Source organism: Magnolia sinica, chromosome 16 (assembly GCF_029962835.1).
Source record: "Magnolia sinica isolate HGM2019 chromosome 16, MsV1, whole genome shotgun sequence".
NCBI lineage: Eukaryota > Viridiplantae > Streptophyta > Magnoliopsida > Magnoliales > Magnoliaceae > Magnolia > Magnolia sinica.
This window is the reverse complement of record NC_080588.1, coordinates 11,491,998-11,506,862: the sequence shown is the minus strand read 5'-3', so window position 1 is coordinate 11,506,862 and position 14,865 is coordinate 11,491,998. Positions and strand designations below refer to the sequence as shown.

Genomic DNA, 14,865 nt, shown 5'->3' with positions numbered 1-14,865 from the left:
AGTAGGTGTGCGCAAGGTGGTTAACTACTACAAATTCCTTTTAACAGATGGATGGGAGGGAGAGACCCACTCTTGATGACTAAGAGTTTGAGGGCCTTTCTGACCTCGAACTCGCCTCTTTGGAGAAACTGTTTTCAGAAGATGAAATCAAGGCGACAATGGACTCAATGGGGTGTGACAAGGCGCCAGGTTTGGATGGCTTTACACTGGCCTTCTAAGATTTTTGGGAGGTGGTGAAGAGCGATGTCATGGACTTTATGGCAGAGTTTCACAAGAGGAGTCGTCTAGCGACGGAGCTGGGAGCTTCCTTTGTCGCTATTATCTTGAAGGTGTTTGGAGCGGACAATTTGAAGAACTTCAAGCCGATCAACTTGATTGGGGGGCCACATAAGATTCTTGCAAAAATGTTGGCGTTGAAATTTAGGGTGATGTTAGATTCTGTCATATTTTGGAACCATGGTGCATTCATTATAGACATTTAACTTTTGGATAGTGTATTGATAGTTCTGATACAAGGAAGGTGTGGAAAGATTAGTGTGCAAATTGGACACAGAGAAGGCGTATGATCATGTCAATTGGAAATTCTTGGACTACTTGTTGGGTCGAATGAGATGTGGGTTGAAGTGGAGGGATTGAATGAGGAAGCGTATCCGATTGGCTAAATTTTTGGAGTATTTGGCAGGGGGATCCTCTCTGCCCCCCCCCCGCCCCTTTTTTTTGGTTGTGGCAGCAGAATTTCTAAGTAGAATGTAGCCAAAGGTTAGGATGCAGGCATCATTTGCGGTTTTAGGCCGAACAGGGCAAGTGCCCCAAGCTCCCATCTAGCGTTTGAAGTATCGGTATTGCCACAAGTTTAGCTGGTCGGGGATATGGAAACAATATTGATATTGTTGATACTATTGCCAACAATTGGAAATGCAGGGAAACATGGGGAAAATGGTGGAATTTTTCGGCGAAACTTCTATAGATGCTAATATACAAATATTTACATTTTTTTAGAATAAAAAAATTGCAAAAGGAATGCATACATAATAAGTTTTCATTTAATGGAGGCCTAAAAGCATGTGCTTCATAAGAAACTAATCCAACCATCCCATCCATCCCCATCTATCCATCCAACCATCCAACGTTCCATCCAAACATGCATGGATATTTTAAAATATCGACAACACACGATATTTCGCGGAGAAATTGTCGACAATTGGAAAGGAAATTAAAGATTGTGGTCTCGATATCGCCCATGTTGCCGTAACGATAATATTGTGATATGATCAATATTATCGTTGACAATTTGAACATTGCATACAACCATGTGGCCATAATAAAAAATTGAAATGGAAATTTTTTCGTGAAAAAAGATTTTTGGCGATACCGATACATCGGTGATATTAATGAAATATCGCTGATGCATTGGCGATACAAACAACACTTGGAATTTAAATAGTCGAAAATATTGTTGATATCTATACATTGGTGATACAAATGACACTCGGAATTTAAATAGTCGAAAATATTGCTGATATCGATACATTGGTGATATAAATGACACTTGGAATTTACACAGTCGAAAATATTGGCGATACATTAGCAATATTGATACATTGGCGATACTTCCCTGATACCTGGAATTTTTGAAAATACCGACGCTATGGGTATCACTACCAGTGTTACTGATATCGTTGAGCTGGAGATAAAGATAATATTAGGGATACTTCAAACATTGCTCCCATCGCTGGTTTGCTAACAATGGTATGCTTTTTTGTAAAGCAAGTGAAGTTATGGTGAACAACTAAGAATGATTATTTTATGCTTTGAAGTGGTCTTGAGTTTGAAGATAAATATTGCAAAAAGTGAGATGTTGGGGATGCATATGGTCAAGTAGGAAGTCGAGTAGTTGACAAGGATTTTTGGATGTCGAGCGGAAGCTTTCCCTTCTACCTATCTTGGGCTTCCCCTTTGTATTAGGAAGTCAGCAAAGCACCAGTGGGTTGTGGTGGTGGAGAGATTTGAAAGGAAGCTCTCTAACTAGAAATCTTGGTAACTTTCATTGGGTGGTTGAATCATCCTTATTAAAGTATCTTTGTCAATTCTTCCATTATATTTCGTGTGCCTATTCAATTGCTTGAAATCTATTTTGGCTATGTTGGAAAAGTTGAGACGCAATTTTTTATGGCGCGCAATGGACGATAAGGAAATGTTTCACTTATGACGTGGAAAGAAGTGTGTAGACCCTATGAGGAGCGAGGGGCTGGTATAAGGGATTTGGAAAAGATGAACTTAACTCTTCTGGGAAAATGGCTTTGGCAATTCCGGATTGAGGAAGACTCCCTTTGGCATAGGGTTATAGCTAAAAAGTACGGGTGCCAAGAAGGGGGGTGTGGGGTTAAGGATTCTTCCCACTATAGAGCCTCATGGATCTGGAAAGGGATCTAGGATCAAGCATATGTTTAGTATAAGGATTGGCTTTGCTATTGGCAACAAGGAGAGAGTTCACTTTTGGGAAGATGTGTGGATCGGAGAGTTCTCTCTACAAAATGTATTCCGTAGAACAACTCATCTTTCCTCGGGTAGGAACATTATGGTATCCAATTGCCACTTTGACTTAGGCAATGCTATGGTTTGGTCTCCACCATGCCATAGGAATGTGACAGATGGTGAAGTGGAGGAGTTTGTGAGCCTCCTCAATTGTCTTCACCTTTGTATGCTAGTGGGGGAAGAAGGGGACAAAGTGCTTTGGATGAAGTAAAACTCTGGTCACTTTTTGGTTCGGTCCTTCTATGGTCTCTTACGGCACTCGGAGAAGGATAGCTTGAGAGTGGTCATGGCCAAGGTATGGCATTAAGGGGCTCCCTCGAAAATTGTGGCCTTCGGATGGCTAGTTGGAAAAGTAATGCAAACCTCATGGGAAGCAAGTAAATCAAAGAAAAGACGAAAGGATTGTGGGAAAGGACCCAACAATCCTCTAGCCGAATGCTAGAGACTGCTACGAATGACTACTGTATAGAAATAGGGAATTACTCGAAGAAAATATTATTCAACCTGTCTTGTTCCATAGGCCATAAGCCTTATTTATAATCGGTCTTACAATCTGTAATAATAGCTATGGAATCTAAAAATAGAATTCCTAGCTAGCCAAGATGTGAGAAAATTGAAAACTACCTAAATAAAAAAGTGCTTAAATAAGAAAAATCTAGAATCACTTATTGCCTAATATAAAGATATGAAAGAAAAAAGAAAATTCCTAATGTAAAGGTTTGAAAGAAAAGGAAAGTAGTGATGGGCTAAAAAGGGAAAGTGGTCCTTTTCTTTTACACACGTGCGGAGTATGCACGTGTGGATGTGGGCCGATTGCATCAATCCCCCCCCCCCCGACTTGGAAAAACTTTGCTCCGTCGAGTTAATGACAATGTACTCTTCATAAAGTTTTGGGTTGATGCGCTTGAAATCATCCGTTGAAATCCAAGTGCTGTCAGATCTTGGTCGGCCATTCCATTTGACAAGAAACTTCTGATACCCTCCTTGGAGTGTGGAAACTATCTAATCATCCACCACGTCTTCAATGATTTCTTCGAGCTGGCATGGTACCTCAAGTATCTGGATAGCTTGTTCTTCCATGCCCTCGTTTGCGTGATGTCCAAGATAAGCTATAAGGTCTTCCACATTAAAAATGGGGCTAATCTTCATTTTGGGTAGAATCTCGATTAGGTATGCATTATCACCTAGCTTCTTTAAAATATGGTAAGGACCTATCTTTCTGAAGTGGAGCTTTGTATAAGAGTCAACTGGAAACTTCTCAGGCTTAAGTCGCACCATGACTCTATATCCTTCTTGGAATTGTGCAGAACATCATCGAACATTTGCATGTCCCTTGTAATTTTCAATTCCAAGGGTGATCTTTCGCCTAACTTCTTATATCTCTTTAACGAGAGCGGATTAGGTGAGACCCCGACCTCATCCTGGACGGTGCGACCCTTACTATGGGGTCCACCTTGATGTATGTATTATGTATCCATGCCAACCATCCGTTTTTTCCAGATAATTTTAGGGCATTATCCAAACAAATGATGCAAATCCAATTATCAGGTGGACCATACCATAAGAAACAGTGGTGATTGACTATCCTATCATTAAAAACTTCTTAGGTATCACCTTAATGTTTATGTAGTGTTTATTTACCATTCAATCACTTGATAAGGTCACATAAGCCTGGATGAAGGGAAAAAACAAATATCAGCTTGATCCAAAACTTTTGTGGACTATTAATGGTTAATCAACACTGTTGCCTATAGTATGGTCCACCTGATAATTGGTTCTGTTTCATTTTTGGGATAATGTTGTAAAATGATATGGAAAAACGGATGGACCGCGTGGATACATAATACATACATCAAGGTGGGCCCCACAGTAACCCCACGGTAAGGACTGCACCGTCCTGGGTGAGATCGGGGTCTCACCTAATCCACTCACCTCCTTAACATGTTGTGCAAACGCTTCAACGTCCTAGCTCGATCGAGTTGTACTAGGAAGTGGGACTAAATCAATAGGTTGTCATGGTCGCATACTCGTTGCAATTTCGGAAGGGGAGAGTCTCGTAGTGTGGTTCACATAATTGTTATAAGCAAAGTCGTGTTCTGGTAAACACGATGTCCCATGAGTTGATATGATCACTAACCAGACATCGAAGTAGATTCTCAAGACTACGGTTAACGACTTTAGTTTGCTCATTTGTTTGCGGATGATAAGTACTTGAGAACTTCAACTTAATTCCCATCTTCGACCACACGGTGCGCCAAAAGTAGCTCATAAACTTAACATCACGATAAGATACAATCGTTTTGGGAACACCATGTAGACGAACCACCTCTTTGAAGAAAACATTGGCGATGTGTCTGGTGTCTGATGTCTTCTTACAAAGGATAAAATGAGCCATCTTCGAAAACCTGTCAACCACAACATAAATAGAGTCATAGCCACCTTGAATCTTAGGCAATCCCAAGATGAAATCCATATTGATGTCTTCCCATAGAGCATTTGGAATAGGTAACGGCATATAAAGACCATTATTATGCTTGTTACCTTTACCTAGCTAGCATGCTCAACATTGACGACCAGCGATCCCACATCTTTCTTCAAACCTGGCCAGTGTAAAAAATCTTCGACCAGAGCTGTTGTTTTATCGATACCAAAGTGACCACTTAGGTCACCTAAATGAAGCTCATGTATAACAAGCTCTTGTAAGGAACTCTTAAGAAGACACAACCTCGTATCATAGAATTAATTACCCATTGTGCAAGCTAAATCTTGGATACTCGGTGCTTGCGCCGGAAATGAGTGTTGAAAATACCTTCCCAAAATCATCATCTATGGCATAGTCCCTTTTAAGTTCTTCAAACCCAACAACGAAAACTGATAAGGCAGACAATTGGTGTGATTTTTGACTGAGGGCGATTGCTACGTTATTTTCGATGTTGGCACGATGTTTTAGTTTGAATGTAAACTCTTGAAGATAAGTATGAAATTACACGTGACGGGCCCACAGGTTGTGCGCAGAAGCTTGGCTGAGTTAAGGAAAGATGCCTATGTCCTTTTTTTTTGGGGGGGGGGGGAATTATGCCTTTTAAGATACAATTGCTTAACTTAAACTAATGTGCAAATTAAACTAAGTAAAACAATTTAACACTAAGGCTTCCAAGCCATTAGTAAGTCTAATCACATAGCCTACAAATGATATGCTAATGAAACAACTAGTCAATAAATGATAGTGTAGATGTGTGTGTGGGATGTGTTACTCATCAACTCCTAGTATTCATCAAATCATGCATACATATAATAAAACATTCAATCACATAAACATAATTAAACAAGTGCTCAAAGACATTCCCAAACACAAGCATGTATAGTGGTTCAGATTCCCTACTCCACTCTCGATGGGCACATTCAACCCATGAGTGTACCAGATTTCACTATCGGAGGTTTTAAATCAGGTTCACTTCTAACCTTTACAATTTTACAGAAGGATCGGCTCCCGCAAGAGACTCTACGTGGTTTTCTATAGGCTCGCCACAAACCTCGGTCCAACACAAGAACTATTGACGCACACTCTCCCCGGAGGCTCCTGTAAGAGAATTGAGTTGGTTTTCTATCAGCTAACCAACAACCTCAGTCCCATTTTAAAGACCTATGTTTACTCTCGCCGGAGGCTCCCACGGAGACTAATACATATGCACCCATGGTTAGTGAATTCGGCTCTACACAATAGACTAGGTTCTACACAAGAATTTATCGAGTTTGGTAATTCAAACTCTTACCCTTAATCCTACACAAGGAAAGAGAGTATGGAATCACTCAATGACACTTGTCGAATTGAGTTATGCGCCGTTATTGAGTCGCTTCTTCAAAGCTCTCCTGTTCTTGAATCCGATCCTCAATTTCTCCCTCGATTATGATGTTGATGCATTGCCAATGCTTCAACTCTAAGATCAAATACCTTGCATGAGATGCTCCGGTGTGGTGATCAAGGTGATGAGAGGTTGAGTAGAATCTCTTACAACTAATGAGAAGTTGTAATGCCTAGAAGATTTACCTAGATGGGTATTGTAGAGGGTTTGGATAATAATTTAACTATTGGTTCAAGTCTAATATCTAGTACAAGGTGAAAAACAAGTTCATCTTCATCTTTGAGGATGGAATCCTCTTTCAAGTGATAAATCAAAAGGAAGATAACTTAGATCTCATGGACTAAGAGGCTTGGGATGAGGGATATGATCATGGAATCACCTAAGCTTCTATTACTCCGAAAATCCATCCAAATCCCTAAGAACCGAATGCCCTTTATAAGGAGTTCGAGCTCCAACGATAAAAAAGGCAAATAACGGCTCTATCGATGGCATCGAGTGTGCTTTCGATGGCATCGAGAAAATCAAATTTCTAGCTAAATTATTGCTGGGCAGTTTTTACATTACTATTCGATGCCATCGAGTGGACTTCGATGGCATCGAGGGGACCCTTCAATGGGTCTTCAATGCCATCGCGTAGCTTAGATAAAAGATCACTATGCTGGACAAATTTAAGTTACATACTCAATTGCATCGAGTGGTCTTCGATGCCATCAAAGACCTCGAAGACTACTCAATGAGATCGAGCACCACTCGAAGTCTGCTGTTTCGGGCATAAGATTTCACAACAGCTTTGCACCTCTTATAACCTTACTTATCATGTTCCAATTAAGCTTCTAAGGTTAAGGGATGATCAATTAGGTTTACCTATAAGGCTAAAGATCTTCTAAAGGTTGGAGGGGTTGTTTTAGGTCAAGGCTTAGGATCACCAAGGCACCACATTTATCTATTCTTTGCTCCTTGATGCTTATGGCCTCTTGTGTCTTCGGTCTTCAGTTTCTATGGGCTCAACCGACTACATGACACAGATTCACTTGATTGACAAACAAGATGCACAAATCAGTGCAATGACAAAGCACTCCCCTTGGCATGCCTTGCGCTAAACTTCTCTTGAGAATTCAAATAACGTAATGCCTCATGATTCGAATAGAGCACAAACTCCCAATGAATGAGGTATTGACGCCAATGCGCACCTATACAATAACATAAAACTACACATCGTATGTAGAATATTTCTTTCATGCCTCATTGAGTTTGTCACTAAGAAAGGCCACTAGATGTCCTTCCTAGCTAATCCTATGCCCATGTGGGATCCATCGTAGGCAACTTCGAACACCTTTTCAAAATTAGGAATCTAAGAATTTGTGCTTCTGTCATTTTCTGCTTGATTTCTTGAAATGCCTTTGTTGCTGATTTAGTCCACTAAAATGGATCAAACTTCATACAGTCAGTAATGGGCGCCATGATGAAACTATGGTGTCAACAATGCCGGCATGACATATAGGCTGAGGCTATCACGAATGAAACCCTTTGTTAGCAATTCCTCCACCTGTCGACGAAGCTCTGCATGCTTTGTTGGGTTCATTCGGTGTGCTGGAAGATTTACCAAATTCATCGCATGCTGAATGTCACAAATAAGTTGAAGCTCACTTGGTAGTTCATCAGGGACCAAATCCTGAAATTGGGACAGAATGTCCTTAATCTCAGGTGGTTGAACAACAACATTACCAACTGGATCAGTTTTTTATCCTATCAGAGCATATATGATTCCCCATTCATGACTCTCCTTCATGAATTGGGCCATACGCAACACTGTGGAAGCCGGCTTTTCCTCTTCAAATTCGTCATCCTTCATAGGGTAAAGAGTAATGGGCTTTCCTTTGTACACAAAACTGTATGTGTTCTTGTGACCCTTATGAATTACATTCATGTTGTATATCCACGAGCGCGCCAATAATGTATGTGTGACCTTCATTGGAATGATGTCACACCAAAGCGATTCTTTATAATGACCCAAAGAGAAGCTTACTAAGCACCTCTTAGTCACAGGGATGAACGATCATTCACCCACGCAATCTTGTATGGTTTGGGATGTGTTTGAGGTTTCGATTTCAATTTGTCCACCATGCTTTACGAGGTCGTGTCCATACTGCTGCCTCCGCCAATAATTACCTTGACAGCCTTTCCACCATACGATACTCGTGTATGGAAAATATTGGTTCTCAACCAGTCTTCTTGGGCCTCTTGGTGCCGTTAGAATTCTTCTGACTACCAATGATAACTTGTTTTCATTAAGGCCATCTAGGCTTTCCTCAAATTGCTGCTTTCATCTTCTAAATCATTTTCATGTTCATCTTCCACTTGGTCCGTAATGAAGTTTCCAGCCTTGCAAAATTGGAGATTGCAGGAGGGACACTTTGTCGCGTAATGTCCATGACCACCACACTTAAAGCAAGTGTTGGTCGACCTCTCCCGTGTTGCTGCAACAAACTTTTCCTTTGTATCATCGTTTTGGGAAAGAGGATAGGAGGCAGAGTTTTGACAAATTTTGTAATCCTGAGGCACGTTTGTGCGGGGCATGAATGGTCGTGGACGTGAAGTGGAGCTAGTAGTAGTGGGGCGGGTGGATGCATTGCCCCTGCCTTTAGGACTACCGCTCCTTATCACCAACTTCTGTTCCTGCACTTTTTGGGCCATTTGATACACTTCGTTTACGCTATTGAGCCGAACGGTCACCAGTTCTCTTTAAATCTCAAATCGTAGCCTATTGCAATAATGCGTCACTTGTTGTCTTTCAGTTTCCGTTTGGTGGCAATGAATAACCAAGTCATAATAACATTGTGTGACTCCTCCATGGTTAGATTGTCCTATCGAAGCATAAGAAGCTTTTGGAAAGAAGTCGTCTCATAATCCAGCGGTAGAAGCCTTCACTTCAATCTTGCCTTCACTTCCTCCCAATTGCTTATGGGAGGAAGGCCACACCGTTGCAAATCTTCTTTGATGGCGTACCACCAGTCTTGAGCTGCATCCTTAAGTTTCAAGGGAGCAAAACATAACTTGATAACTTCTTTCATTTCATACCAATAAAAATATCGCTCCATTGACTTGAGCTAGTCATTGAACACCTTGGGATTCAAATTACCATCGTAATATGGAATGTCAATCTTGACATGTTTAGCGGGATCCGAAGTACGAATATTCCTTCCTCCTTCGGGATTAATTGGATAATCCTGTCCGAGGTTGTTCATTCCTCTGTCTCTTGGCTGCGCATAATGATGTTTTTGGGCCCTATAGCTAGGCTCATATTCTTCTTCTTTGAGATCACCATTCCGGCTAGGATGCCTTGAGTCAACATTCCCAAACTCCAAATCTCATTCAAGGACATCCATAGAGATTTGGCAGCTTGGATTGATTCCCTTGTTTGCGTTTTCGAGAACAATAATGTCCTTCCAAAGCAGTCATTATGGTGGTGGAATAGGTCTCTAGATCATCCAAATGCTTCGTGATCAAATCGACCACTTGTTGCAAGGTTGAGACAATCCCATCTTGAGGTTGCGTAGCCATCACATGATTGTAAATCGTCCCTTTTCTAGTGCCCATAAGACAAAAGGCTTTCGCAAAGCATGTGAGAAGGTTTTCTCTCTCTCTCTCTCTCTCTCTCTCTCTCTCTCTCTCTCTCTTTTCCCTTTTTTGTTTTTTGGGGGAAAGGTTTTCAAAAGGTTGGGTGTAGGGTAGGGTATGGTGATTTTGGGATGGGAAAAGGGAAAGAAAAGAAAATGGAAGATGAATGATTGAGGAAGGGTCGACCAAAGGGTAATATTGAGAAGAGAAAATTACATTCTCTAAGTTTCCCAAGAGCAGAACTTGCTCTGATACCATTTTAATGCAAACCTCAAAAGGGGAAGCAAATAGATAAAAGAAAAGATGAAAGAGATTGTGGGAAAGGACCCAACGATCCTCTAGCTGAATGCTAGAGACCACGAATGCAAACACCCCCACACACACACACACACACACACACACAAATATCATTCAACTTGTCTTATTCCCTAGGCCATAGGCCTTATTTCTAATCAGTCCTTACAATTTGTAATAGAAGCTGTGGAATCTAAAAATAGAATTCATAGCTAGCCAAGATCTAAGAAAATAGGAAACTACCTAATAAATAAGAAAACACTGTAATTAAGAAAGCGCCTAAATAAGAAAGTACTCAAATAAGAAAAATCTGAAACTACTTCTTGTGTAATTTAAAGATATGAAAGAAAACGGAAATTTCCTAATGTAGAGATTTGAAAGAAAATAAAAGTCATGATCAAGGTATTCCATAACGGTAATGGTGGCCATAACGGTCATCACCGTTACCTTTACGATACGGGTCGTAACAATTGTTACGGCCCCCGTAACGGCCATTACGTTCTCTCTCTCTCTCTCTCTCTCTCTCTCTCTCTCTCTTTAATTGAAAAAAAAAAATCTGAAAAACATGTATATGCCTGTAATGTTGAAAAAAGAAGTCCAAAAAACTTGTATCTGCCTTGTAACAGACCATTACAGGGATGTTATGCCCTTTATAGGGAACGTAACGGGCCGTTAACGGCGGTTACGAGTCATTTGTACTTAACCATTATCTTATTGACGGTGCAACTGTCAAGCCAACTACCATCCTTCTTTGGTGTCAATAATGGTGTTGCGACACACAAGCTATGGAAATCACGAATGAAACCCTTGGCTAGCAATTCCCTCATTTGTTGGCAAAGCTCTAATGACACTTTGGGTACCAAAGCAGTCACACGTTGAATGATGCACATGGGGGGGGGGGGGGGGGGTTGGGGTGCGCGTTCATCAAGGATCAACTCCTGAAATTGGGACAGAATGTCTTGAATCTCAGGTTATTGGACAACAACATCACTAGTTAGATTGATTTTGCATCCTACCGGAGCATACATGATTCCTCGTTCCCATCTTTCCTCCACGAATTGGGCCATACTCAAGATTGTGGAGCCCCAATTTGCCTCTTCGAGTTTGTCATCCTTCATTGGATTGAGAGTAATGTGCTTTCTTTTGTACATAGAGTTACATCCCTGTCATATATTCACGAGGGCCCTAGTAATATATGTGTGACTTTCATTGGAATGATGTCACACCATAGTGATTCTTTGTAACGAGATAGAGGGAAGTTCACTATGTACCACTTGGTCACGAGGACGAATGTGTCATTCACCCATGTAATCTTGTATGGCTGGGGATGCTTGTGAGATTTTAGCTTCAACTTGTCCATAATGCTTTTCGAGGCCATGATCATACTGCTGCCTTCATCAATAATGATTTTGACAAAACTTTTCCACCACATGATACTTGTGTATGGAAGATGGTAGTTCTCAACTAGACTTCTTGGGCCTCCTCTTTTGGTGCCATCAGAATCTTCCTAACCATTATGACAATTTATTTTCTTTAAGGCCATCTATGCCTTCCTCAGGTTCTAGATATTCTAGATTGCTTTCAAATTCACCTTCCACTTGATCTACAATGAAGTTTTCTTTTTACCATTCACCCTCTTGACCCTCGTAAAATTGGATATTGTGTGAGGGATACCCTGTTGCGTAATTTCTACAATTACCACACTTGAAGCAAGTGTTGATTGACCTCCCATGAGTTGCCGCAACAAACTTTCCCTTTGTGTCACTACTTCGGGAAAAGATGAGAGGCAGAGTTTTGGCCAATTTGTAATCCCAAGTTACCGCAGGGTGCGACTGGTCGCAAGCGCGCTTTGGAGTCGCTAATAGTAGGATGGGTGGATGTATAGCCTCTGACTTGAGTGCTACTACTTCTTATCACCAACTTTTGCTCTTACACTTTTCGTGTCATCTAATATGCTTCGTTTACACTTTTGAGCCGAATGGTCACCGGTTCTCTTTGAATATTGAATTGTAGTTCATTGCAATAACGTGACACTTGTTGCTTTTTGGTCTTCGTCAGGCAACAACGAATTATTAAGTCATAATAATGTTGTGTGTATTTCTCCACACTCAGATTGTCTTACTATAGTGTGAGGAGATCCTGGAAAGTTGTCTCATAATCCAATGGCAAAAACCTTTGCTTCAATCTTGCCTTTATTTCCTCCTAATTGCTTATGGGAGGAAAGTCACATCATTGTAAGCCTTCTTCAATAGTGTCCAGTCTTGAGCTGCGCCCTTAAGTTTTGAGGCCGTAAAACATAGCTTGTTTGCTTCTATTTCACACTAGCGATTATATCACTCCATTGACTTTAGCCAGTCATCGAACACCTTAGGATCCAGATTACCATCATTATTCGGAATCTCAATCTTGACATGCTTAGTGGGATCCGCAGTGCAAACATTCCGCCCTCTTTCGAGATAATTTTTATAGTCCCATCAGAGGTTGTTCATTCCTCTTGTTTTGGTTGCGCGTAGCAATGTTGTTGGATCCTATAGCTAGGCTTACACTCTTCCTTGTGGAGATCACCATGTCGGCCAAGATGCCTTGAGTCAACATTCTCAAATTCTAAGTCTCTCTCATAGCCATCCGTAGATGTTTGCCGGTTTGGATTGTTTCCTTTTCTTGCTTCAAGAACAATAGCCCATCCTTCCAGAGTATGTATTTTGGATGTGAAACGAGCCTCCATATCCTCCAACTGTTTTGTGATGAAATTCTCCACTTGTGAAAAACTGAAACCCTTACCATACTCTCAACATTCTTGCGTCAAGCTTTTGTATAATACCTCAAGAATGTTATGTAGACCGCTCATGTGTCGTGCATATAACCAATTCGTTTATTTATTTAAAGTTTTCTTTGTCCTTCTATGACTAGAGGTTGTTAGCTAGAAGTTAGGAAGTTTATTAGCCAGTGGTTATATCCAACACTAATCCCTATGTATTGTTTGGTTGAGAATGGGAATTAGGATCCAAATTAATCCCAAAACCGTGTATCTCTACACGAGGACGACCTTTGCCTCTTTTTCTCAAGAAAAAAGGAAAAAAAGAAGAAAATCTTGATAAGAACATCACTGTTCAATTTGTTGGCAGAAAAATGCAGATAGATTATTAAGAAATAAAACACAGAAAAGATCAATATTCAACTGAAAATGCATAAGATTCAATAACTATGATCTTCTGATCTGGGAGAGTTTTAGCATGTTGGGCATCCATGGTGGGATTCATAATATCAACGGTTTAGATCACAAAACCATGGTCCTACTTGTACAAACTGAAAACTTGAGTATACTGTGGATATTCTTGGTCGATCATTTTCGAATACCTCTACTTGAATTTGTTTGGTTTTGTTCAGTTTGTGATTTGTGCAATAATTTTGGTCTGGTTTCACCATTTTTTTTCCTTAAAAAACACAGTTTGGTTTTTTAATTTTCCGAGTATGAAAGTGTTACTTGAATTAGTTGGTTTGTCTGCAGGTGTGCTATTTGTATGTGTGATGATAGCATTAGTTGCATTACTTGGTATTGGTTTGGTCTTTCACTTGAGTTTGATTGCATATTCAATTAGTCAGGTTTTGTTTGGTTTTGTGATTTGAGTGATAACATTACTTAAAAGGTGGCATTCGATCCCATAAAGCATGGCTTTTCGTATAGTTATAGCCAGTGTTTTAAATATTAATGATATCGGCTGAGATATCCCACGATATATCTTGTATCCCACATGTGCGATTCGAAATGCACAAGTGGTGCCAATATATCCCACCTATTCGATCCAGTGAACATTTTTGATTTTTGATTCTTTTTTATTTTTTTTGGTAAATCACATTAAATCAATGTCAAATGGTTACAAATCTATGAATCTTCATGTTTTCCATGAAAAATCATGGATTTGGAGCTTCAATTTTGAGATTTGGGGGAGATGGGGCAAGTTGCGGAAAATTGGAAAAAATTGAAATTTCTCAATTTCTTGCAAATCAGTTGCAATCTTTGTATCCAAACATAAAATCAAACATGTAATCTGATCTAGTGATTCTTCTTTTGCTTTTGAATGTATTGCTTGTGTTTCCATACATGTCTTTTTACATTTATAAATTATATGAATAGACTTTAAATATACTTGCATCAGTTAGTTGGACAGTGCATGTATCAGGACCCCATACAAAGGAAACCCCTATTATGTGCACTTGTTTTGTAATGTTTTGATTTTTATGTGTATATTGATGTCTTTTTCAACAATCCTTGAAGTTTCCTTGAAAAATTCAACCAATTTCCCAATGTTCCCATGTTTCCCAACAATAGCAATACATTACGCGATACAACCGACATATCCCATGTGATAACCGATATGTATCTGTATCCCAAGGGTGCGATACATTACGCGATAACGATATTTAAAACATTGGTTATAGCTTCCTATAAAATTTCCCCTTCAATTTAGTCGGGTCTTGTTTTAGCGGCCATAGTAGACTAGTCAAATTGGTTGGATTTTATTCAGGCCTGGCAACAGCCCAGGCCTGACAATTG

The 14,865-nt window shown here is 40.1% G+C and overlaps 1 protein-coding gene across 3 annotated transcripts in view; it reads left to right on the top strand.

Annotated features, from left to right (window-relative positions):
- The window catches only part of LOC131229794 (serine/threonine-protein kinase 1), a 126,020-nt gene that overhangs the window by 4,006 nt on the left and 107,149 nt on the right, over positions 1-14,865 (top strand). The gene's annotated exons all lie outside the window — the stretch shown is intronic.